This window comes from Syngnathoides biaculeatus, chromosome 6 (genome assembly GCF_019802595.1).
Source record: "Syngnathoides biaculeatus isolate LvHL_M chromosome 6, ASM1980259v1, whole genome shotgun sequence".
Lineage (NCBI taxonomy): Eukaryota > Metazoa > Chordata > Actinopteri > Syngnathiformes > Syngnathidae > Syngnathoides > Syngnathoides biaculeatus.
The window spans coordinates 8,797,226-8,821,362 of record NC_084645.1 but is presented as its reverse complement, the minus strand read 5'-3'; the positions used below and the strand labels follow the sequence as shown (position 1 = coordinate 8,821,362).

The 24,137-nt window shown below is 42.4% G+C and overlaps 1 protein-coding gene across 2 annotated transcripts in view; it reads right to left on the bottom strand.

The window, feature by feature from the left end:
* The window catches only part of LOC133502513 (transcriptional enhancer factor TEF-1-like), a 68,008-nt gene extending 44,252 nt beyond the window's left edge, over positions 1-23,756 (bottom strand). Inside the window, exons 1-2 of one of the 2 annotated variants that reach the window (XM_061823388.1) lie at positions 23,474-23,756; positions 16,436-16,513 (exon numbers count right to left, since the gene is read on the bottom strand). The gene's annotated coding sequence lies outside the window, so the exon portion shown is untranslated. The remainder of the gene's footprint in view (positions 1-16,435; positions 16,514-23,473) is intronic. The other variant, XM_061823386.1, reaches the window with a different exon arrangement.
* Positions 23,757-24,137: the final 381 nt, after the last annotated feature.

Sequence of the window (24,137 nt, the reverse complement as noted above, 5' to 3'; positions counted from 1 at the left end):
CAGAGCGTCACCCGACAGAGGAATTTCCCATTCGCTGTGTAAGCATTGGGGAACCGCTGCGTCGGAAAGGTAGCTGCGCCCAACGCCTCGACCACGCGGGGGTTGATCAAATTCGTGTTGGAGCCTGAGTCAATAAACGCTGTTACGGTACACGACCGCCCCGCCGTGCATAGGGTGACTTGGAGAAGCGCCTGACTTGACTCTGCCGCGGTATATCGCACACTCACCGGGGTAGTGATCCTGAGGCTGGGACGCTTTGGTTTGAGCGGGCAATAGGCTATTAAGTGGCCCAACTGGCCGCAGTAAAAGCAGCGTCCTTCCTGCCGTCCTCGCAGGCGCTCCTCTGCTGGACCGTCAAGACCCTCCACCTGCATAGGCTCCGTCGCGGGAGCAAGTGTCGGCGGCAGGGAAGCAGGCGGAACGGACGCCCCCGTCTCTCCTGCATCCAATGAGGTAGGAAGATCCACGGGGATGAGGATACCGCAGATCTGCGGGGAGAGCCCCTGGAAGAAGGCGTTGAGGAGGGCGTCCTTGTTCCATCGGCTCTCAGCTGCCCGGACGCAGAACTCAATGGCGTAGTCGGAAACGCGGCGCTGTCCCTGGCGTAACGTCATCTGCGACGCCGCTGCCTCGTGTTCCGACGCGGCGTACTGGAAGACCTGCATCATGGCTCAGACGAACACCGTCCAAGAGCGTCCACCCCGCCATGGTCCATGCCTCTTGCTGTCATGTGGGAGCGGTCCGTCGGGAAGGCGGACGACTGTAGCTCGAAGTGGAGGTCACACTGACCGAGGAAGGGTCTAACATTACCTGAGTTGCCAGAGAAACGTTCGGGTCGGGAGAGAGGTGTTACGATGGTACGCTGAATCTCCGCAGCGGGCGGGGCAGGCAGAGTGAGCTGGACTGAGGCAGGAGTCGGGACGGCCGCCATCGGCGTAGTGGCAGCGCGAGCCTGAGAGGCTAGCCGCGGCTCCAGCCAGGCACAGATCTCAAGAAGCCTCTGATTAGTCACCTGGAGTGCAGCCTCCTGCTCAGCCAGGCGTCTGGCCTGGAACTGTAACGAGCAGCGGATGGCTTCAGAGTCAGCTGGGCCAGATCATGAGGCATGCAGGCCCACTGGCATGTGGATACCCCCTGGTGCCTCAAGAACCAAACCCCCAGCTATAGGCAAATAGTTCTACTGCCTGCAGGAATCCTGGGAGAGTAGAAGGCTAAGGGAGTGAACCCTGACAGAAAATCCGGAGCTGGAATCCCTAAGGCGGATCGATGTTGTACTCCTGTAACAGCACAGGAACCATGTGCACTTGCATCTGCCTTTTCAATTGATCATTCTGGCAACATGGAGAGGGGGGATCTACTGCATGGGTAACAGTCTGTTCTCCATTCACTTCTACCCAGGCACTTGTACATTGGAGAGAACACTCAAGGTTCGTTGTATAGCGTTGACCAAACACAGAAAGCAACAGTCTACTGGTTATAAGTCCTCTTCTCAATTGCCGTAGCGTTGGATGCCAGTGGTCGTTTCCGACGGTAGGAGAGGTCATTGTGCCTCATCAGGTAGCTACTGCCTGCCTCAAGCTGGGCAGCCTACAGCCCGAAAGGTGCTGCCTCGACATGGTCCATTAACCTCCCTGGGTGAGTGGGGTTCATGGTGAAAACCGACAAGCAGATCATTACGTGTGCACCAAGCAATAAGAAGACCAATAGAAAGTGAAAAGCAAAGACGTTTTGTGCCCAGAAGCTGGGCACATGGAACGTTTGAACAATGACATCGGGTTTCTCAGACATTCTACGAGATTATTTATACCCGCAAAACAGCCGTCATCGACTGGGAGCTAAACAGGCTTCAAATGGACATTGTTTCTCTCCTAGAAACCAGACTCCCTGGATCAGGCTCTGCTAGACAAAAGGACTTCACTTTGTTCTGGGAGGGTAAGTCACCAGTCGAGACCAGGGGACACAGTATTGGCTTCTCAGTCAGAAACAGCCTGCTGGGATCCATCATCCCACCGACAGAGGGAACATAGAGAATCCTGTTCCTACAGTTCCACACTGCAGCCCTATCAGCCACTCCCATAACCCTCACTTCCTACACAGACACAAAAGACAAATTCCATGATGACCTCAGCTCTGCCATCAGAAACATTCCTGATATACATTCACTCTTCGTCCTTGGCAAGTTCAACCCCAGAGTGGGTGCCAACCACACAACGTGGCCCTCCTGTCTGGGTCACTTCGGTGTTTAACGTATGAATGAAAACGGACAGTGTCTGCTCAAACTCTGTTGCCTTCATGACCTCTGCATCACGAACATTTTTTCCAACACTAAGCTGCAATATGAAGTCTCCTGGAGACACCCCAGGACCAAGCACTGGCAACAACTTGATCTGGTGTTCATCAGACGTCACAGCCAACCATGTGTTAAGCTCACCTGCAGCTACCAGAGCACTGAATGCGATACGGACCACTCATTAGTGTGCAGTAAGGTGAAACTGCAGAGCAGAAGACTCTGTCGCTCAAAGAAAGTTGACAAACCCCAAATCAACAACAGTAACACACGAAATCCAACTAAGGTAGCAGAATTTTCCGCAGCCCTGTTAAAGTGTCAACCAGGCCACCAGACCAACAAAGCCAAGGAAAGATGAGAGTACCTGAGGGAAGTTGTGTACACCTCAGCAATGTAAGCGTTTGGAAAGCAAATAAACAAATCAGCAGACTGGTTTGAAACTTGTGCTGTGGATATGACCTGCAGTTGAAGCAAAGAGGGCTGCGATGTCTGCCTATAAAACTATCCCACGCAAACAGAGCATGCTGACCGTACAGGAAGCCGACAGCAAAGTCCAGAACATTGCACGGTTTTATTACAATGACTATTGGCTGCAGCTCAGCTCCAAGATCCAGACTACAGCTGACAGTGGCAACATCAAGGGGATGTATGATGGCATCAAGCAGGCTCTCAGACTGGCAGAGAAGAAAACAGTCCCTTTGAATTCCTCTTCCAGTGACATCCTCAAGAACCGAGCAAAACAAAAGGAATGTTGGGTCGAGAATTACTCCGAGCCCTACACCAGGGAGAACATCGTCTCAGAAAATGTCTTCAACGTTGTTGAGTGTCTGCCAATGGTGGAGGGGCTGGACAGCAAACCAAAACTCGAAGAATTGCAAGACGCCCTGGACTCCCTCTCCTCTGGTAAAGCCCTGCGGAAAGACGCTATCCCACCGGAGGTGCTTAAATTCTGCAAAAACGTTCTGTCTAAAAGTGCTGCACCATCTCCTCTGCCTGTGCTGGAGGGAGGGTGAAGTATCACAAGACATGAGGGATGCAAACATAATTATGTAATACAAGAAAACCCTTCAAATCCTTCAAATTAATGTGGACACCTGGCAGGCCAATGCCTCTCACTGACTAGTCTGGAGACGGGCAGTGAAAGAGGGGCTGTCAGACTTTGAGGGGACCCTTGCTTGGCTGTCGGAGGCAAAGAGACAAAGAAGAAAGGCTTCAACCCAGGCAGATAGATCTCATCCGTCCTGGATGTAGGAGAGCCAGCCATTCTTGTGTAGGTATGACCAGCCACACCAGAAGATGTCTTCAATTCCAGCCTGTAAACCCATAATCTACCGAGATTTGGATACCGAAGAAGAAGAGCATTTACAGACCCCATAAACAACAGCATTGTCTAGCAGCTCTTCAATTTTGACTGTTCAAACTGGGATATTTCACCCCACTTTAAACTGGAGACAACACAGTTGCAGTTGTTTCTACCATTTTGGTAATGGATGTGGCAAAATTATCACTATCCCTATGATGTACCACAGGCAGACACAATCACTAAGTTTGATCAGCAAACAGCTTCTTCATGAAGAGAGTGAATAAGTGAAAAAAACAAAAATGTTTCAGTGGTGGGGGGGGCAATACATGTTTTTTGGGCACATAAAAATTAAAATGGTGGCAAGTGTATGTTGACTCCTATATGTTATTTTTTTTTATTTGAAGTTCATGCTCTGAGTTAATAAAAAAATAAATAAATCACAAGTTAGTCACAAATCTTTACTTGAGTAGTGTTTTTCAGTGAGTACTTTCTTATGCTTTTTCAAGTAAATATTTGCATCTTTTTTTACTTTTTTGTATTGTACCATATTACTATTTCATTACACTTGAAATCAAGTAATCAGTAAAGTAACTTGAGTAACCTAAGCTCAAATAATCAGTCAATTTACGTGGCATGTATCAATCATTTTTATTCTCCCAGATCTAAATATGTCTTTTTACTAGGATAGGTTGTTGCATCAGTGCAGTGGTTTCATAGTTATGCAAATTTCTTCTTCTTCTCTTCTATAAAAAAATATTTATATTGTGGATCCCGGGAGTCCAAGGACACTAGAGTTGCTTTCCATTTTGGTGCAAATCCTCATCAACAGTGGCTGGGATGCAGCTGCGCTCCTCTCAGACAAGTTGTGGCTTGACTGTTTTGGTGCACATGAAAACACAGTACAGTACATATTGACTTGTCAAGATGTCACTTACAATTCTGTCAGTATTGTAATTTTCCATGTTCTCATTATACTCAATAAAATATATACATATAGTGAAGAAAATAAGCATTTGAACACCCCGCTATATTGGAAGTTCTCCCACTTGGAAATCCTGGAGGGGTCTGAAATTTTCATCGTAGGTGCATGTCCACTGTGAGAGAGATAATCTAAAAAGAAAAATCCAGAAAATCACAATCTATGATTTTTTAACGATTTATTTGTGTGATACAGCTGCAAATAAATATTTGAACAACTGAGACAAAAATTTTAATATTTGGTACAGTAGCCTTTGTTTCCAATTACCGAGGTCAGACTTTTCCTGTAGTTGTTCACCAGATTTGCATACACTGCAGGAGGGACTTTGGCCCACTCCTCCACACAGAACCTCTCAATATCAGACAGGTTTCTGGGCTGTTGCTGAGAAACATGGAGTTTCAGCTCCCTTCAAAGATTTTCTCTTGGGTCTAGGTCTGGAGACTGGCTAGGCCACGCCAGAACCTTGATATGCTTCTTACAGAGCCACTCATTGGTTTTCCTGGCTGTGTGCTTCGGGTCATTGTCATGTTGAAAGACCCAGCCACGACCCATCTTCAATGCTCTGACTAAGGGAAAGAGGATTTTCCCCAAAATTTTACAATATATGGCCGCGGTCATCCTCTTCTTAATACAGTGCAGTCGTGCTGTCCCATGTGCAGAAAAACACCCCAAAAGCATGATGCAACCACCCCCATGGTTCACAGTAGAGATGGTGTTCTTGGTATGGAACTCATCATTCATCTTTCTCCAAACATGTTTCGTGGAATTATGACCAAAAAGTTCAATTTGGTCTCATCTACCACAAAACCTTCTCCCATGACTCCTCCGTATCATCCAAATGGTCTTTGGCAAACTTAAGACGGGGCTTGACATGTGCTAGTTTAAGCAGGGTTACCTTCCGTGCCATACATGATTTCAAACCATGACGTCTTAATGTATTACCAACAGTCACCTTGGAAACGGTGGTCCCAGCTCATTTCAGGTCATTGCCCAAGTCCTGTCGTGTAGTCCTGGGCTGATTCCTCACCTTTCTAAGGTTCAGTAAGACCCCACGAGTTGATATCTTGCATGGGGCTCCACTCTGATCGAAATTAACCTTCATCTTTAGCTTCTTCCATTTTCTAATGATTGCTCTAACAGTGGACCTTTTTTCACCAAGCTGCTTGGCAATTTCTTTGTAGCCCTTTCCAGCCATGTGGAGCTGTACAATTTTGTCTCTGGTGTCTTTGGACAGCTCTTTGGTCTTGGCCATGTTACAAGTTTGAGTAAACTTATTGTATGGGGTAGACAGATATCTTTACGCAGCTAACAACCTCATACAGGCATCTGATTGTTGCATCTAATTCTGGATAATACATGGAGTGGAGGTGGACTTTTAAAGGTCGACTAATAGGTCTTTAAGGGTCAGAATTCTAGCTGATAGACAGGTGTTTAAATATTTATTTGCAGCTGTATCACACAAATAAATCGTTAAAAAAATCATAGATTGTGATTTCTGGATTTTTTGTTTTTAGATTATCTCTCTCACAGTGGACATGCACCTACGATGAAAATTTCAGACCCCTCCAGGATTTGTAAGGGGGAGAACTTGCAATATAGCAGGGTGTTCAAACGCTTATTTTCTTCACTATATATATATTCCTGTCACAGTGTAATATTACTAAATGGCAGTACAGCACTTTGTGTTTCGCAGAATGTCCACTGGGCGCTGAACTTAGTCTTTTTTTTTTCCATGAGAATTTGTTATTTAAAAAGGGATTCGATACCAACATTATATTGTGATGCTTTTAAGTGTTAATTACTAGTCCCGTTTGTAAGCATTCAGCCGCCCCCCACAAAAACAAGAACCATTTCCAAACGGAAGTATTTTCAGGCTTCTGTTTGTGTGCAAAAAAAGGAAAAATACCCCAAACATACCATGTCTTGCAGGCATGGCTTACAATTGAACAGTGTTTACGAGTGGACTGTGAGGACTTCGGCCAAATGAAGCTAAGTGCAATACATACACTCCTCGTCATAGGTCACAAAGAGCCACCACGCTGGTATTCTTATTTTTATCGTGGTGAGGTGGCTTAGACTCATAGCACAATCATTACACACAATGAACTGCTTAGCATTGAAACACTTACATGGTAATTGATCCCCAGCTGCACACCAATACAATGATTATCATTTTGTGGGAAATGTGATGGAAAGGATAAACTCTTTTCTCTTGTCAACATCTACTTTTTTGCTGAGTCAAAGAATTATCTATCTTTTTCGTTATCTGATCAAATGCATTTTGTTAAGATACATGAAATAATTTGAGAACGTGGTTCTCAGCCAAAAAATGATTGCTCAGCTTCGGATACTTTCTGGTGTTTAGCTTCCTAGAAATACGAAAAAACATCCACAGCTCAACCTCAAATTTAAAATGAACCTTCTCTCTTTTTTTTTTTTTTTTAGGATATCTCAGTATTTGGGGACTGTATAAATGGGGAGTGACGTGAATTAGCATTCCAATCCGCCAAAAAAACTGAACACCGAGTCAGACTTTTCTGATTCAAATCACAACAAATCAAAGACGAAAATACTATTCTGAAAATAGCTGCAATGATTCCACGCCACATTTATTTCATTTCCCTTTTGTATACTGCTTATCCTCACTGTCACCCACAGTCGCACTTTCAACTAGTACAAAATATTTCACAGTTTTTCATTTATTGCACAATTTCTGCATTGGGAACATTCACATCTCATTTTGGGCCCCCTGGGGGCTGGGACACGACATGAGGTGGACACGTGTGCTGGTCTCTAGTCTGTTCGCAGTCCTTCTCTGCCCGACCGGTCCTCCAATTCTAATGCATTATACAACCATCATTAGGGGGCAGGCAGTGTGGGGCTGGGCAGGACACTTGGGGAATGTGGAATAAGGAATTCAGTGTGGGAGTAGGGGGTCTGGTCCTCTAGCCTCTCCCTCGAGCAACTGGTCATTGGACTTCACCTGGGCTGGGGGGACCGCCCTGGGTCCTGGGGAGTGGGCGGCGTCTCCCTGGCTGGTCCCCTGCTGGGAAGGGCTCGTTGGGTTGGCCCACTCTTGCAGGTGGAGGGCGCCGGGCCACCACTCTTCAATGTGCCAGCTCAATAACTGTGTACACCTGTTGACTAACATGGATGTGACATGTTGTTCAATCACTAAAAATTTTGATGGGCAGACGATAGGCTTGAATTGCTTGCGCTGGGAACACTAATAACACAGGTAATATTAAGATATCAACTCACAGGTTCTTATCAGTGTTTAGACACTATAAAATGATCCCTCTGTGCCACTCATCAGTTGTACTGCCTGGCTCATTTCTCACAGCCTGTCCTCTCCTATCTTTTTCTGTCCTCTCACCTTTTTTTATTGGTTAGTCGTTACATATCCTCACCGAGTGTTGCCTCAATTTAATTCCTCGTGTTGCTTTCTGACCTGTCTCTGTCTTCATCCTGAGTGTGTTCCTTGCACCGACGCTACTAGGCCAGGCCCCTCCCCTCATCACTGCTAGCCACGCATTCCCGGCCTCAATATCTCACCAGTGCACCTTAAAGGAGGACTTTATCTAAAATTTCTATGTACAATAAACCCTCCAATCTGAAGTAATATTAATATTACATATATTTTGGACACGGCAGCAAGGTGTCTCAGCTGGAAAGCGTGTGCCTCACAGTTCTGAGGTCCCGGGTTCAATCCCGGTCCCGCCTGTATGGAGTTTTCATGCCCCCCCCTGTCGTTGCGTGGGTTTTCTCCGGGCACTCCAGTTTCCTCCCACATCCCAAAATCATGCAATATTAATTGGACACTCTAAATTGCACCTAGGTGTGATTGTGAGTGCTGTTGTTTGTCTCCATGTGCCCTGTGATTGGCTGGCAACCAGTTCAGGGTGTACCCTGCCTCCTGCCCATTGACAGCTGGGATAGGCTCCAGCACTCTCACGACCCTCATGAGGATAAGCGGCCAAGAAAATGGATGGATGGATATATTGGACGTTTTGAATTGAAATGGTCAGTGGTGGTTAGCATTCCTGGCAATTCTTTCTAGCTAGGCCAAGATTCCGACGTGTTGTACACCAAACTGCAACAAAACTGAGAAATCACACCCAATTTGTCGTTTTTTAACCTCCACTTGTTGAGTCATTCATCAGCATAAACCTATAGTACATAGCAACTTACGATAGCCGGAACAGGCTCTGTATTTATTTATTATCGGTATGATGGAAAAAAACAACAAAAGAGCGACATACAACCGGATGGTTTCTGCCCGAAAACCAGATTGTGGATTATGGATCAACCAGGGAAATCTGCATGCATCTGCAGTGATCACTTCGAAGGACGGGTTCTGAAACAGGACCCTAAATTTTCCATTGAACCACATCTTTACAACAAACAGAAGAAAACACTAACAGTGGATGCCTATCCTACTATTTTTGAACATAAAAAACAGTCAGCCACAAGAGAACTATCAATCAACAACAAAAGAAACGCCTAAGAATAGAGATAAATTGTTTTTGTGGGCTATTTATGTGGGCGATAATAGAAGCTAAAATCACCACAACTGGTAATTAGTCGCCTAGGTATACATGAAAAATAACATCATTGCTGTCTATAAAAATCTGACCAGTTTTGTAAAATCACATTGGTTTTGAACATGGACAGATTTTCTCTCATTGGTAAACTGCTCCAGGATTATCCCTGTATATGTTATGATAAAAGGCAATTTTAGTAATTGATTTAATAGACTGTTGAAGGTTAGATTTTATGTTTATTTCAGGTCAGGTTGGAATCGGACTTGGTCTTTGCTTTTAAAGATAGCGAGTCCAGGTATTTACGAACAGCAATCTGTTTTTCTTTATTGCTTTACCACAACATCCCAACTTTATTGGAATTGCGTTTGTAAAGCCGTTATTTCTCTTGTGTTTTGTAGATAGCTCCCAGAAATAAAGACATTATGTTCAGATTTGTTTGTTTTTTTTATATATTTGAAGGCTTTTCACCTACAGGCTGCAGCCTACTGGCTAGAGGCTAATGGCTTGTTGAGAAGTTCTAAAAGTGCACACAAATAAAAGGAAAGCTGCCTGCTCATTTGAGTGAATTCCAGTGAAAATTCTGAGTAGATTAGATTATTCTACCCTGTTCAAACAGGGATATTACATAGCAAAATTTGAGGAACTTGACAATAACTGTCCCATGGTACTCTTTGCCACATAGTTTTAAAAACTTGAAGGTTCGCAAATTGTTCTGGAAATCAATTTCCACAGGTTGGCAGTTCTCCAGTCATCGATATATATGCAATTTTTTTAATAATTTTGGATTGATAAGTGGCAGGTTTGAGAGATAATTATATTTCAATCATTGTAAATTACTTTGGGTTCCATTTTGGAAAAGCACTTACAAATTCAGTTTGCTTGATAATTTCTTTGTCTGTTTCAGCTTTCAGGATATGTTTAAGGTTATGGAGCCATACCTGCCCTTGACAGTTCACTATATTAAAAGTGATGGCATTCTAATGTTATTGTATTTTATGTATAAACTGTACTTGTTTCCAGTAAGTTGCACTTTGTGATTACACTGTTTAATATATTTATTCAGTTAGCTCTTAAGTTATTTTGAATTTTTGGGGGAAATTTTATTTTTCTGCGGCATGGTGAATCAGCTGCTAAGCGTTGGCCTCACAGTTCTGAGGTCCAGGGTTCAATCCCGGCCCCGTCTGTGTAGAATTTGCATGTTTTCCTCATGCCCGCGTGGGTTTTCTCAAGGCACTCCTGTTTCATCCCACATCCCAAAAACATGCAACATTAATTGGACACTCTAAATTTCACCTAGGTTTGATTGTGAGTGCACCTATTTGTCTCTATGTGCCCTGCGATTGGCTGGCAACCAGTTCAGGGTGTACCCTGCCTCCTGCCCATTGACAGCTGGGATAGGCTTCAGTACTCCAGTGACCTTGTGAGGATAAGCGGCTAAGAAAATTAATTTTTGGTTCTTTGATTCTTATTTTTCTCATCTATCGCATATTTTAATTCAAAGTTTGCATTGAAAACTGTTCACATAGTTTGTTGAAAAGACGTGCAATACAAATACAGATGTTTTGACTAACATGACCAGTAATAATGATTAAATTCTGTTTACAATATTGATGAAAATAACCCTGATATTCATTTTGGCCAAAATTGTAAGCAAATTGTAAATAGCTGTTGGAGAAAAGATCCTTCCTGACTACCTTCAGCAAGACAGGTCTGTGTTTGATTTGCTACCAAACTAAGCAACAACAGAGCAAAAGCAAGGCACAACACAGACGGGCAAACTCCTCAGATCAGGACTCAATTGTATTCCTGGACCTTCAAGAGAGACAGCACTTTTTTGTGAAAAAAATGTCAGACAGGGAAGACATGTTTTGAAAGAGAGGTGCCATATACACAAAGGTGGAAAAACATCAGTTAACATAGGAGGGGGCATCCAACATCCTACTTCCAATGCCATCCTTTCGTCCATTCCTAAGAAACTCAATAATTCTGCCTCCAACAAAGAGCAGGTTCCACCCAACGACTGGCCTCTCGGCCAGGCAGCTTAATGGCTTTCCCCTGTTTTTGCATTCCAAAAGATGGTGTAGGGGTGAGCGATACATATATATCAGCTTTAAAATAATCGTGAATGTTGCTTTAATGAAGTGCAATTTTACATTGAGTATTCATAGTCTCAAAAATCAAACCAAGCGGGAACATGGACAACATGGGAAGAGAGAAAGGAGCTAATGCGTAAAGTCCTCATTTGCCGAATTGGCGCTCCGGATGTTGTCATGATCCTGCCGCTCCAGCACGAGCTGTGCGGGTGCCTGCGCGGGTGCACTGATTGGGGCGCACACCTGCGTCTCATGCGGGCTGATTAGTCTGTGTATTTATATCACCCCGATGACGATTGGTCCTGGCCAGTTCGTTGATCTTCATGTCCCGTTCATGTGCTCCGGTATCCCGGATCGAACCTGTGTGTACCGACCTTCGCCCGTTCTCCGACCACCCTTGTAAGCCTGACTCCTTTGATACTTCTGCCTGCTTTGATTGTTCCCCTGTGTATCGACTCCTGGCTGGCCGCTCACCTGCTCTCTTCGCCCGATGTCCCAACTACCACTGCTGCACCGGACTGCTTGCTCGAACCCCGACCTCGGCATATAATAAACGTTTCTCCTTCAACTACCTGGCATCGTCCGAGTCCTGCATTTGGGTCCTACTCTCGTTACAATGGGACGTGACACATGTGACTCAGTGGTAAGCACATGTCTTGCTCTCAAAATAGTGGCCCAATGCAGAGAAACCATTTCAGGAGTTTAGAAGCTTAACAAGTGGGTGAATGGACCTCAATGGAACGCAAGTATATATTTTTTTGTTGGGCAACAGAAATATGAGACAGGCCACTCAATATACATACTGGCTTCCCAAAGTGATCAGTTTAAAAGTGAAACGAAGGGAATGGAGAATGGACGGTACGGTTTTGATTGTACATACATTGGAGTCATCCCGACTGCTGGTCAGGCTAATGGAAGAGCAAATATAGCATTGCCCTATAGTAGCAGTCAAGAAATGGGTCACTATTTACTTATTAAAACCCTATTACCAGCTGCTAAACTCATCACCCGTAAGTTTCCGTTGTCATGGCATCACATATTCTCATCATAACACGGAACTGTATCGGAATACATATCGAAAGTAACGCTACCAACCTCGAGTATGACGAATATGTAAAACTTTGCGATTCCAAAAACACGCTAAAGAAAAGAGGTAAATATGCGCAACACACTTAGAAAACCCTCACCAAATCATTGAACAAACAAGTACCATGTGATTAAGCAGGTGAACATTGTCAAAACATAAGGATGGCATCAACTACATTTCTTTCTGTAGGATTTTAACCAAATTTGTTAAATATATTGTCCTGTAGTGAGAAACAAAAAAAGGAAACATCCATCCAATTTCTTAGTCATTTATTCTCACAAGGATCACGGGAGCCTATCCCAGTTGTCAACGGGCAGGAGACAGGGTGCAGCCTGAACTAGTTGCCACCCAATCGCAAGGCAGATAGGGACAGACTATAGTTGCACTCACAATCACACCAAGAGTGGGATTTTTTTTAATTAATATTGCATGTTTTAAGGATGTGGGAGGAAAAAAAACTACGCACCAAAGGGAGAACACGCACATTCCTCTGTGAGGCCAATGCTGTACAGCTGCGCCACCGTGCTACCCACTAAAAAAAATGTTTTTTAAATATTTGGTTTACATTTAGATGTCATCGAAACTGTTTTTGTTTTGTTTTTCTACAAAAGCTTAATTAAAATATAGTACTATTTTACAAACCTGACTTGGCACATTCTCCTGTATACAGCCTGTATATAATTGAAGATATTAATTGATAAAAATTGCCATACAATATTCTTGTCCAATATTTTTCTGTAAATGCATTTTACAAAATATATAAAATTACACAAAAGCTGTTTTTCTGAAATTATGTGTCTATCAATAAATAGCCAAGGAACTAGGTACAGATTTACTCCATGTTTTATAAGATATCATAATATATATATATATATATATATATATAATTTATTTTTTTTTTTTCCCCTCATTTAATCCACCCCTAACGTGGGGTGGGGCATGTTTCAAAGTTGGAGCATAAATATAGCTTTCCACACAAACACAGGCTGGTGGGTCCTAACTATAGTGTTATGAAAAGCTATCCTGATTTCTGTGTTTTTTGGGAGGGGGCATAACTCAAACACAAAAAGTTTTCAAATCATCAAACCATTTTTAATATCACTCAGAGAAAACCCAAGGAAATACAAAATTCAGTTTTCAAATAAAAATTACATTTATTAAGACACAAAAAACATCCAGAACTTTCTGACCCTCTGTGTAAAAGTAATTCCCCCTTCAGCCTGATAAGTGGTTGTGCCACCCTTGGCAACAATAATTGAAATCAAGCGTTAGCATAATTGGTGATGAGTCTTTCAAATTGCTCTGGAGTAGTTTTGTCTAACTCTTCTTTACTGAACACTTTCAACTCCAGCATATTGGAGGCTTTTCTAGCATGAACTGCCCATTTAAAGTCACACTACAGCAGTGATTTCCAACCTTTATAGAGTCAAGGCACATATTTTACAATTGAAAAATCCCACGGCACACCTACAAAAGTAAATGTCACCAAAAATTGATCAATTAATTAATGTATGTACTTCCTGCCATCTAATAGAAGAGGATTTTTTTGTTCTGTCTGTCATTGTGCCTCACAGGCATAAATAGATGATAGATACATTACATCTTGGAATAAATGTATTTTTTTAGCTATTACATAAAGTTGGATAACTTCCTACGGCACACATGAAGAGCGCTCACGGCACATTAATGTACCCCGGCACAATGTTTGGGAATCACTGCACTACAGCATCTCAATTGGATATAAATCCGGACTTTGACTTGGCTATTCCAAAACCTTAACTTTTTTTTTTTTTTAGCCATTCGGAAGTGGACTTGGTGGTGTGTTTCGGATCGTCGTCCTGCTGCATGACCCAAGAATGCTTGACTTTGAAGGCAAGAAGTGATGGCCGGATGTAACATGCCACACTCCTTTGAAAAAGTTACATTTTCCACAGAATGTTCCTATAAAAGTCTTGAGTGTCATCAAGATGTGAGATGAGCCTTTGTATTCTTTTATGACAGCAAGGTTTTTCGCTTTGAAACCCTCCCATGGGTGCCATTTTTGGCCAGTATCTTTCTTATGGTAGAGTCATGAACACTGACCTTAACTGAGGCCTGCAAGGCCTGCAGCTCTTTAGATGTTTTTCAAGATTCTTTTGTGACCTCCTTGATGAGTCGTCGTTGCACAGTAATTTTAGTAGGTCGTCCATTCTTGGTAAGATTTACCACTGTTTCCAGTTTTCTCCATTTGTGGATAATGGCTGTGCCAGTGGTTCGCTGGAGCCTCAAAGCCCTGGAAATGGGTTTGTAACTTTTTCCAGAATGATGGATTTTTTTTTCACTTTTGTTTCTCATTTTTCTTGAATTTCTTTGGATCGTGGCATGATGCATTGAGCTCCTGTAGCCAACTTCACGCTCTCTGACAGATTCTATTTAAGTGATTTCTGGCCAGAACTGCTGAACCCCCCCCCCCCACCACCACCACCCAAAAAAACAAAAAAACAAAGGTTAGTCTACGAAGAAAGCAGTCAACAGAGTGAGCGGTTTCTCTACTCGTAGGGGTTCATCATGTTAGCTCGGCCAGTCAAGAAAATGTAAGCAAGATGGACCTGAAATCCCCACTTCCTGTATGCCTCATGCTGGGCTCAGGAAACAAGAGGTTGATTCAGGCTTCCCATTGTGGGTTAGTCACTCCTGTTTATCTGCTGGGGCTACAACCAGTAAAGCAACTCACTAAGGACAATATTGATGAAGACTAAGATAAAAACAAATATGTAAAAACATCTGAAAACTGATTCATAAAGGTTTTGGAAATTAGACTTGAATTGAAGGAAAGAAAGTAAGGCATAAACTGATGAATACCTTTGAAATACTTGACAGTCCAAAATATTACTAGTTGGAAGTGCAGCTAGATTAAACATGTAGGCATTATATCTTGTGTACAATGTCTTTAAGGCAGATATCATTCATGAAGGAAAAATAACATTTTTCATTTTGCAACAATCATGTTCTCTGAATTTCATTTGTGTACGTTAAAGTTTAGAATTAGCTTTTGGTTGTCTTTCAACATTTAGATTTCAAGATTTACATAAATTAACTGATGAGAGTCAAGGTAGTAAATGCTACCTGTTGATCAAAACTAACAGGAATGTCGCTCTTCGGGCAGACTATCGGATGATTATAATTACAGTATATTGTGTGTCTCCTCTCATCAAACACAAACGCTACAGACAGATTCGACGTTCCTTCTTTCCTGTCACACAGATGTTGGCCAGCCAAAACTGGTTATCATTTCCACACTACTGTCACTGTACAGTACATTTTGCTACAACACACCATTACATATTACTACATAATATTTGTGCCTCGGTATCAAAATTCTAACTTTGACACTACACCTGCAAAAAATTCCTTCAAACTAGGACTTAAAATATACTACGGCAAAAATACAAAACATCAGTAAAAACAGTGGAATATGCATCAATTCATCCATTTTCTTCACCACTTATCCTCACGAGGATCGCGGGGAGTGCTGGAGCCTATCCCAGCTGTCAACGGGCAGGAGGCGGGGTACACCCTGAACTGGTTGCCAGCCAATCACAGGGCACATTGAGACAAACAGCCATACTCACAATCACACCTAGGGGCAATTTAGAGTGTCCAATTAATGATGCATGTTTTTGGGATGTGGGATGAAACAGGAGTGCCTTGAGAAATGCCTGGAGGAAACCCACATAGGCACGGGTAGAACCTGCAAACTCCACACAGGCGGGTTTGGGATTGAACCTGGGACCTCAGAACTGAGAGGCCAATGCTTTACCATCTGAGCCACCATGCCGAACAGTGGAACAGAAATTGAAAAAAATATCTTAATTGAAAATATTAAAACAAACTAAAAATGTTATGTAATAATGGAATTAATCCATTCTTAACATTAGTCATTCAAATAATTACATCAATGTTTGCATTATCATACACAGGTATAGATAGATAGATAGATAGATAGATAGATAGATAGATAGATAGATAGATAGATAGATAGATAGATAGATAGATAGATAGATAGATAGATAGATAATGATGTATATACAGTATAACTGTAAATCTATATACAGTATACTATTATACATAGATGGCATGGGAGATGACAGCTTAGCTTTTACCTGCCTCACAGTTCTGAAGACCCAGGTTTGCGCTCTCCCGTGCCTGTTTGGGTTTTCTCCGGGTCGTCTGGTTTCCTTCTACAGCCCCAAAACATGCATGGTAAGTTAATTGAAGACTCTAAATTGACCATAGGTGTGAATATGAGTCTGAATGGCTGTTTATGTGCCCTCCAATTAATTGGCAACTAGTTCAGAACAAAAAATAAATAAAATGCAAAAAATATAAATGTTATATATTAAAAAAAACTTCGTTTCTTCAATTTCTTGTTCAATACAACCACTAAAGACATTGGACATGATGAATGCGAAAGTTTAATTATTAATTTGGGTTATTATTAAGAAAAACACAGAAAAGTGCTCGAGGTAGCTATCAGCTCTTTGTCACCTCTTAAGAGCAATTTGCATAATCATCATATTTAGCGAGACAAAGCTAATATTTTTTCATTGATCATATTATTTTTGTAATTATACATACTTAAACTTAATACTGGATATTTCAAACTTTCAAGCTTTTTATTCAAGCTTTTAGTAAGCAATATTTTTTAATTTGACTTTTATTTGATTTCTCCTATTGAAATCAATACATTGCCACCCACTCACTGGCCCTGCCAGTGTTGTTTTTTCATTGCATACGAAGCCACAACACTCAAAATGTGGAGCTTTTAGTTGGATAATAGTTGGTTTTCCCTGTTGCAATGCTGTAGATATTTTTATTCTTCTAGGACTGCCTGATTTCTGGAGTGGTTTCTGATGAAGAGTGTAACCTGTGAAGGGGTTGGAGCACTCTGAGCTTGATTTCAGTGCAAAGCACACCTGTGTTATCCATGCTATCGATCTCCTGTTGGTTACAGTGAATCTTGTGTGTATCAGGTTTCCTAACAGCACAGGCGAATCCATCGCATATAACAGTAACTTTGCTCACATAGCCTCATGAGCTTTGAGGACATCCCTGTGGCTACCACTAACATGTGCTAACAAGTCCACAGGAGTCAGAAGTTTGTCAGCAGTTTGAAAACATTTAATTCTCCCAGCTTCCACACAGTCGCATGCACACAACTTATCAGAAGACATGCAGCCACTGGCTGACTGTTGGCTTTTGGGTTACTGGCTTTTAAGACACCGTATGAATTGATCGCTGTTGTTTTTTTGTTGTTGTTGTTTTTGGTTTTGTTTTTTTTAAACTACCCGTACTTTAAAAAAATGGTATCCTGCTTTTTTTTTTTTACATCAGAATACCACTGTAAGGGATTGGTTTCAGTACTTGGTGCATTACTACTACCTAATTTTATGATTGCAAAAGTAAAAGCAAAGTATAGTGACTAAAACACTTTGAATTGTTAGCATGGTGCAGCTGTAAACTATCACAATGTTCACGCGCATTAAGCAGGGATGAGAATGACCAATTTGTGACTAATTTTACGAGCGTTGCCGATAGATGATGGCGGCCGGTCTTGATCACTCCCCCCCCCCCAAAAAAAAAAAAAATTCTCAACGGATTTACACGTTTAACAAAAATGACAATTTCAGCTGAAAAAACTCAGAATTCCGCAAATCCCCGGAAAATTCTCATTCCTAATTAAGGGCTTTATTTTTGTGGATGGTGCTTCTGCAGTGGGCCACGATTTCTGGCATGTCTTGATTTTCATGTAAGTGTGACGCTTGCTGCGCATTTCCCAATTTGGAAGAGCAGTCTACAACCAGCTGGGTGTTTCAGTGCAATGAGGGTGAGTCGTTTGATACACGTCCACATAAGTGAAAATTTGCTGATAGAAAATCAATCTGAACTTGTGACTGCTGCGACCAACTCCAAGTCCAGCTCAGTATGTAAACCGATGGTCTAAATCAATTTTTGGTGATTTTGATTGGGGCAAAGGCAGACAGATTCTGAAGTCTGCGGTCGTTTGGGATGGCCTGTCAGATGTTAATTTATCTTCCATACCACTTATTCTCACAAGTGTTGCAGGTATGCAAGAACCTATCTCAGCTGACTCTGGACAAGAAGTGGGCACACCCTGAACTGGTCATCAGCCAATCGCAGGGCACATGGAAACAAACAACAATCCACAGCAACATCCACACCTATGGGCAATTTAGTCTTCGGTTAATCTATGCATCGTTTAGGGATGTGGGAGGAAAGCGGAGTACCTCGAGAAAACCCACATTGGCATGGGAGAGAACATGCAAACTACACAGATGAGGCTGGATTAGAATGTGGGAATTTGAGTTAGACATGATTCCCCTGTCAGATGCTTTTCATTCATAGATGTTAGAATGGTGGGCATCAAATCCTCTGAAACATTGTATAAATAAATTAATTGGATGCATTATTAGTATAATCATCATTGGTACTTTTTTGTTTTTTGATCATCCCACTGATCGGCACGTAGCTAGGTGTGGGTGGGATGTGAACAATCAAGTTTCGGATAGATATGGGACGTCCACGGACATATTTTAAGTCTCTAGCAGTTATAACTAGCTCATTCTGGAATAATAACTACACTATCAAATTGTCTGTTACCACATCAGCCACCAGTAATAAAAATGCACCTTGACACACATGGATTACTTTCCACATTTAATGGGTATGAGAAACGCCGCTTTGATTGGTGGCAAATGAAGTTCACACCCACAGTAACAGAGACCCCGCCCCCTTTTTTTTAAATGCAATAACATCCACGCATCTGCGCAATCACCAAAGTATGATCTGACCCCGTCTCTGTGCAGATATGCATTGTCTGCTGTGATTTACAATCGAAGAAAATAGAGCTGGTTTTAATATGACACTTGCATAACATGAAATTCTGAAAAAAAATTTTACTTAACAATGCGTATAAAAAGATTTTCAACTCAGAAAGAAGCCTGCAGGATTGGATTGTGTTCCATTACTCCATGTGTGCTGTTTCTTGACAATTTAGAAACTTTGTGTGCTTGGATGTAACTAAAAAGATAGTTTAGTGTTTACAGTATACTTTGATAAATTATGTGCTGTATGTACTATGTAATGTAACATATCACCAGTGCCTACTGTGAAACATATTGGAGACAGAGAAAAACAAATGTCTAGTGGAGAGCAGTAACAGGGTGGCGGGGCATCAGACAAGCTAGCACAGGCTCTGCTGGCCTTCTGGAGCCACAAACTAGCCCCCACTCCCATGCACATGACCCCCCCACCCCCCACCCAGGAGGATATTCATTGTTCCCCCTATCCCCAAAACAAAGCCTAACAAACTCCCACACCAAAACCCACCCTCCCTTTCGCCCCTACACCTACTCTCATTGCTCCCTGCACCCGCAGATCCCACCCAGACACTCAACATAGTTGCTCTCTGCTGCTCCCCAAATTTCATAACATCTACAGCATAGGACCTTCCTTCTTTTTTTTTTTTTACACACATCGCCTGTCAATGAATGATCACATTGACTGTATATACATTGAAATGGTCTCTTCCTTAATCCTGCGTAAAGACGCTCATTATATGTTGTAGCAAAACCCCATCTTGGAATTACAACTGCTTTGGGTTTAGGGCGAGTGTTTCAAATGATTATGTAATCAGCAAATCAGTGAGCTCCAAGAACCCCTTTGTATCTAGAAACAAGCATTGATTCTCACATTTACTGTGTCACTTGTCGATGTGTGTCATTGTGAAGAACTCATTTTAACTGCTTCCACTCAAATGGGAGGGTGTTGCTGGTAAGGCAGACTATCTCAACATCTTTTAAATTTTTTTTTTTACTTAAGTCTGGATGCCGTATTTTTTCCTCGTGTCAAGAAATGAGATGCCAGATGACACAGAAGGGAGCAGCTTGCACAAGCAACTTCACCGTACTGAGACCGCATTGGTTTGGTACATGAACACACACACAAATATGCACAAGTACACAACGGTTGTGACTAAAGCACACAGAGGCCATATGGTGCGTCCTCATCCACCGACGCCTGTTGCTGCTTCAACAATAGACCTGCCTGCCCGGGACACCAAGAGGCAAACACACATACACAAATGGTTATTAGTCAGCCGATCTGCGTTGCTTAGTCCCTGAACAAACGCCAGGATTTGCATTCTGTACTTCCCTTATCGGCCTCCCTTTTCTCGTACCCACACACATACACACACACACACGGGCGCACACACACACTCTTCCACAGTCTACAGGTGCACAGAGCACTCAAAACAGATGTCAACGGAATGAGAGTGTGGGGGTGGAGAAGGAGGGCAGGAAAGTGGGGGGGACGATAGGAGGCTGTTTGCCCAGGGTGACTGAAAAGCTTTGTACCCTCCCAAGCCTGGACACAGCAAAGACAATAACATGCACACACAAAAGGAACAGGAACAGAGAATTTTATATATACATATATATATATACACACACACACACACAAATTTAATACTAATACTATAGGCATAAATGTGTGCGACAAGTAAAAAAAAATCCTACATGTTAACAACTCATGTTAATGTTCAAACTCCTTTTAGTGAAGCTTATACTACCACAAATTAAGAATACAAGACATCTTAATAGGGTTGACTATACAGAATGATTGTTATTTGAAATGTTGTCACTTGTAAAATTGATCTTGATTGCTTGGCCTAATTGGCTTAAACACAGGCTCTACTAATTCACTTTTCGAGTTGGGACATCTGTTAAATTATTATGATTATTTTTATATCAAGAAAAGGATAATTGTTGAAATGCAAATGTCTACTTAGAAAAACACACGTAACTTTGTATTTTCTGTCATCTAATTAATTAATATGGTTAACATTTCCTAATCAAAATTAATTCCCCATCGTTGAGCAACAACATTTGGTCAAATGTCCATTATTACCACATCAATATTGTAAAAACCCTGGCTACAAAACAATACAAAATACCTGGCTACAAAAACATACATCTCGGATGTGTGATTAAAAGTGAGCTGCAATTGACTGATTGTGTTGTTTTTTAAAAGGTTTAAGATATCTGTCAACTATCCAAATCCCTGTAACTCGTTTGGATTTGGGCTCATAATTGTTATCATTTATATTTTTATGCCCAATATTGCAAAGCGCTACTGTGTCTCACTTAAATATCAGGTTTCAAACTTCTGTATATTTTTCAAGCATTCCATGTTCGTTCATAAGCAAGTACCTCCAGTTTTTTTTGTCACTAGATACTGCCATCATCATCACTTGTATGCAACAAAAACATGATATTGGTCTGATTACATTATGGATTACCATTTACTGTATGTAGACCATTATTTATGACCCCTACAAGTGCGTCTATCTATCTATCTATCTATCTATCTATCTATCTATCTATCTATCTATCTATCTATCTATATCTATCTATCTATCTATCTATCTATCCATTAGGTTTATTTTGGGAGAGAGGTGGGGTACTTCCTGGACTTGTCACCAGTCCATAAAACAATGATTACTTGAATATAATTTCTTACACGCATATAACCCAGGAACCTTTTTTGTCTCCCTGTTTGTTTGTTTTTAATTAACCGTATTTCCACAACTGTAAAGGTCTTGATATAAATAGACTTAGCATCTTAGAATGTGTTTCATCTTATGTGCACAATAACTTCCAACATTTGCAATTGTTGTTGGGTGACTTGTCCAAAATCATGCACTAAAGAATTTAAAGACCATGGTTACACAGGTAGCATGGACACCAACAGCAACAGAATGTACGTAAGCGACCATTTGATACCGCTCATATGACAGTAAGGAACAACTGTATTTTACACCTGTAAGCAGAAGAAATTTACATTGGCCCACACGCTGCCTGTGTAGGCAGGTGATTACTGACAATGTTGTACAGAGTCACGGTGTCAGATCGAAACTAAAATTACCACACCGCAGCTGACAGAGTATTGCCACTCAGGAACCCCATTGTGCCGCAAAGCATGATGGGAGCATGTAAATAGCGTTTAAAGAGCGTGTTTTGTGTTAATTATTTCATGAGTCATTCTTTCATTTGTTTTATTATTTGCTAGTGATGCTATTTTATTTACTGAGGTGTGAAATGCAATTGTTCCTCACTGCCTTGTGAGCGCCATCATATGGTAGTTAGACGTTGAAACACTTGCTGGCATGCATGCTGATAGTGTAACCAGTGTTATTAATACTGCTTCAATTATTTGCGGATTTTCATCATTCACAGGGGTGTAAGGGATGTAATCTGAGCGTATAACGGGAGAACACTGTATATAAAGTATTTACAATGAAGGATAATGCCTCCAATCACAACCATATAGAAAGATATGACACATGGAAAAAATGTCAAAATTAGCACTTTCATATTCACATCTTGATAGTGTAGAGTGTAACATTAAAATTGAGATTCCAAGTGAGTTGAACTGTTGTATATCCTTTTAGTGTCTAACGTAGTGTGTGTGTGTGTGTGTGTGTGTGCGTGTGTGTGTGTGCGTGTGTGTGTGTGTGTGTGTGTGTGTGTTGTGTGTGTGTGTGTGGTGTGTGTGTGTGTGTGTGTGTGTGTGCGTGCGTGCGTGCGTGCGTGCGTGACGGCAGTCTGTACGTACTGGGAGGCTGTGGCCTGTGTACGCGTGTAGTGCCTGGGGCCTGCCTGCCTGCCCGCCTGCCGCTTGCCTGCCCGCCTCCCACCCTCCCTCCCCAGCCTGCGGAGCAAGAGAAAAGCCGCCGATGCAACAAGTCCTCCATTGACTCTCAGCTGCCTTTGCAAAGTGCCTGCGTGTTTTGCTGCCGTCTGCTACGAACACCAGTCAGCCACGAGATCATCAAACTGTGTGGGAACGCCAGGAAGGCTCCTATTTTGGGTCACAAAACAACATTTGTATCTCCGGTATCGCCGACTCAAAGTGGAACGAAAAGCGACACCGGCGGCTCCGAGGTGCACACGAAAACCACTTAGTACTGTTCATAATATTGGATAGACCTTCAGAACGTGCTTGAGAGTCTATCTTGTTCTCAATGTCGATGAAAGTGTTATGAAGCGTCAGTGAGGACTTGGAGCTCAACGTTTAAACGTAAAAGCGGAGGAGGGGAAGCCTACAGGACAACTTACCTCGATCGATTTGCCCCTTTATGGCTAAATTCCCAGACTTTGGCGCACACGGGGTGCATTCGAAGCTCCCTCGGAGAGTGGCGGAGCCTCCACTCGGTTTGGGGGCTTGACGGAGGCTCGGTCGGACGCGCTGAGTGCGTAAAATGCGCCGGGTCTCTCCAAGGATGCGAAATATGCGCGGAATGGGAGCAGGAATGAAATGAACGCAGTGGACGGAGTTGAACGGGGCGGGGTGACTGGCGTCACCCGGGAGAGATCCAATGGAGGGAAGAAGGGGGTGATGGTGAGTGAGTGAGTGATCCACTAATTTTCCCATCACTCACTCACTCACTCACTCACTCACTCACTCACTCACTCACTCACTCACTCACTCACTCACTCACTCACTCACTCCATTTGATCTATCTAGGGTGACGCCCTGGAGAGATGGGAGGATGGGTGGCAGGAAAGAAAGAGCAGGCTGGGGGGGGGGGTGACTGTAGTGGAGGTTGAGCAACAAAAGAAAGTGCGGAGCCCAAACTCTTTTCAGTAGACCAAGAGAATAAGAGCAAGCAGCTGACAATGTCAAACAAAACAATGACAGCAGACCAGGCTGCAACATTTTCAGCTTTCCTTCACACGCTAGTTGCTCGAACATTCCCCTTATAAACTAAAAGAAAGCTAA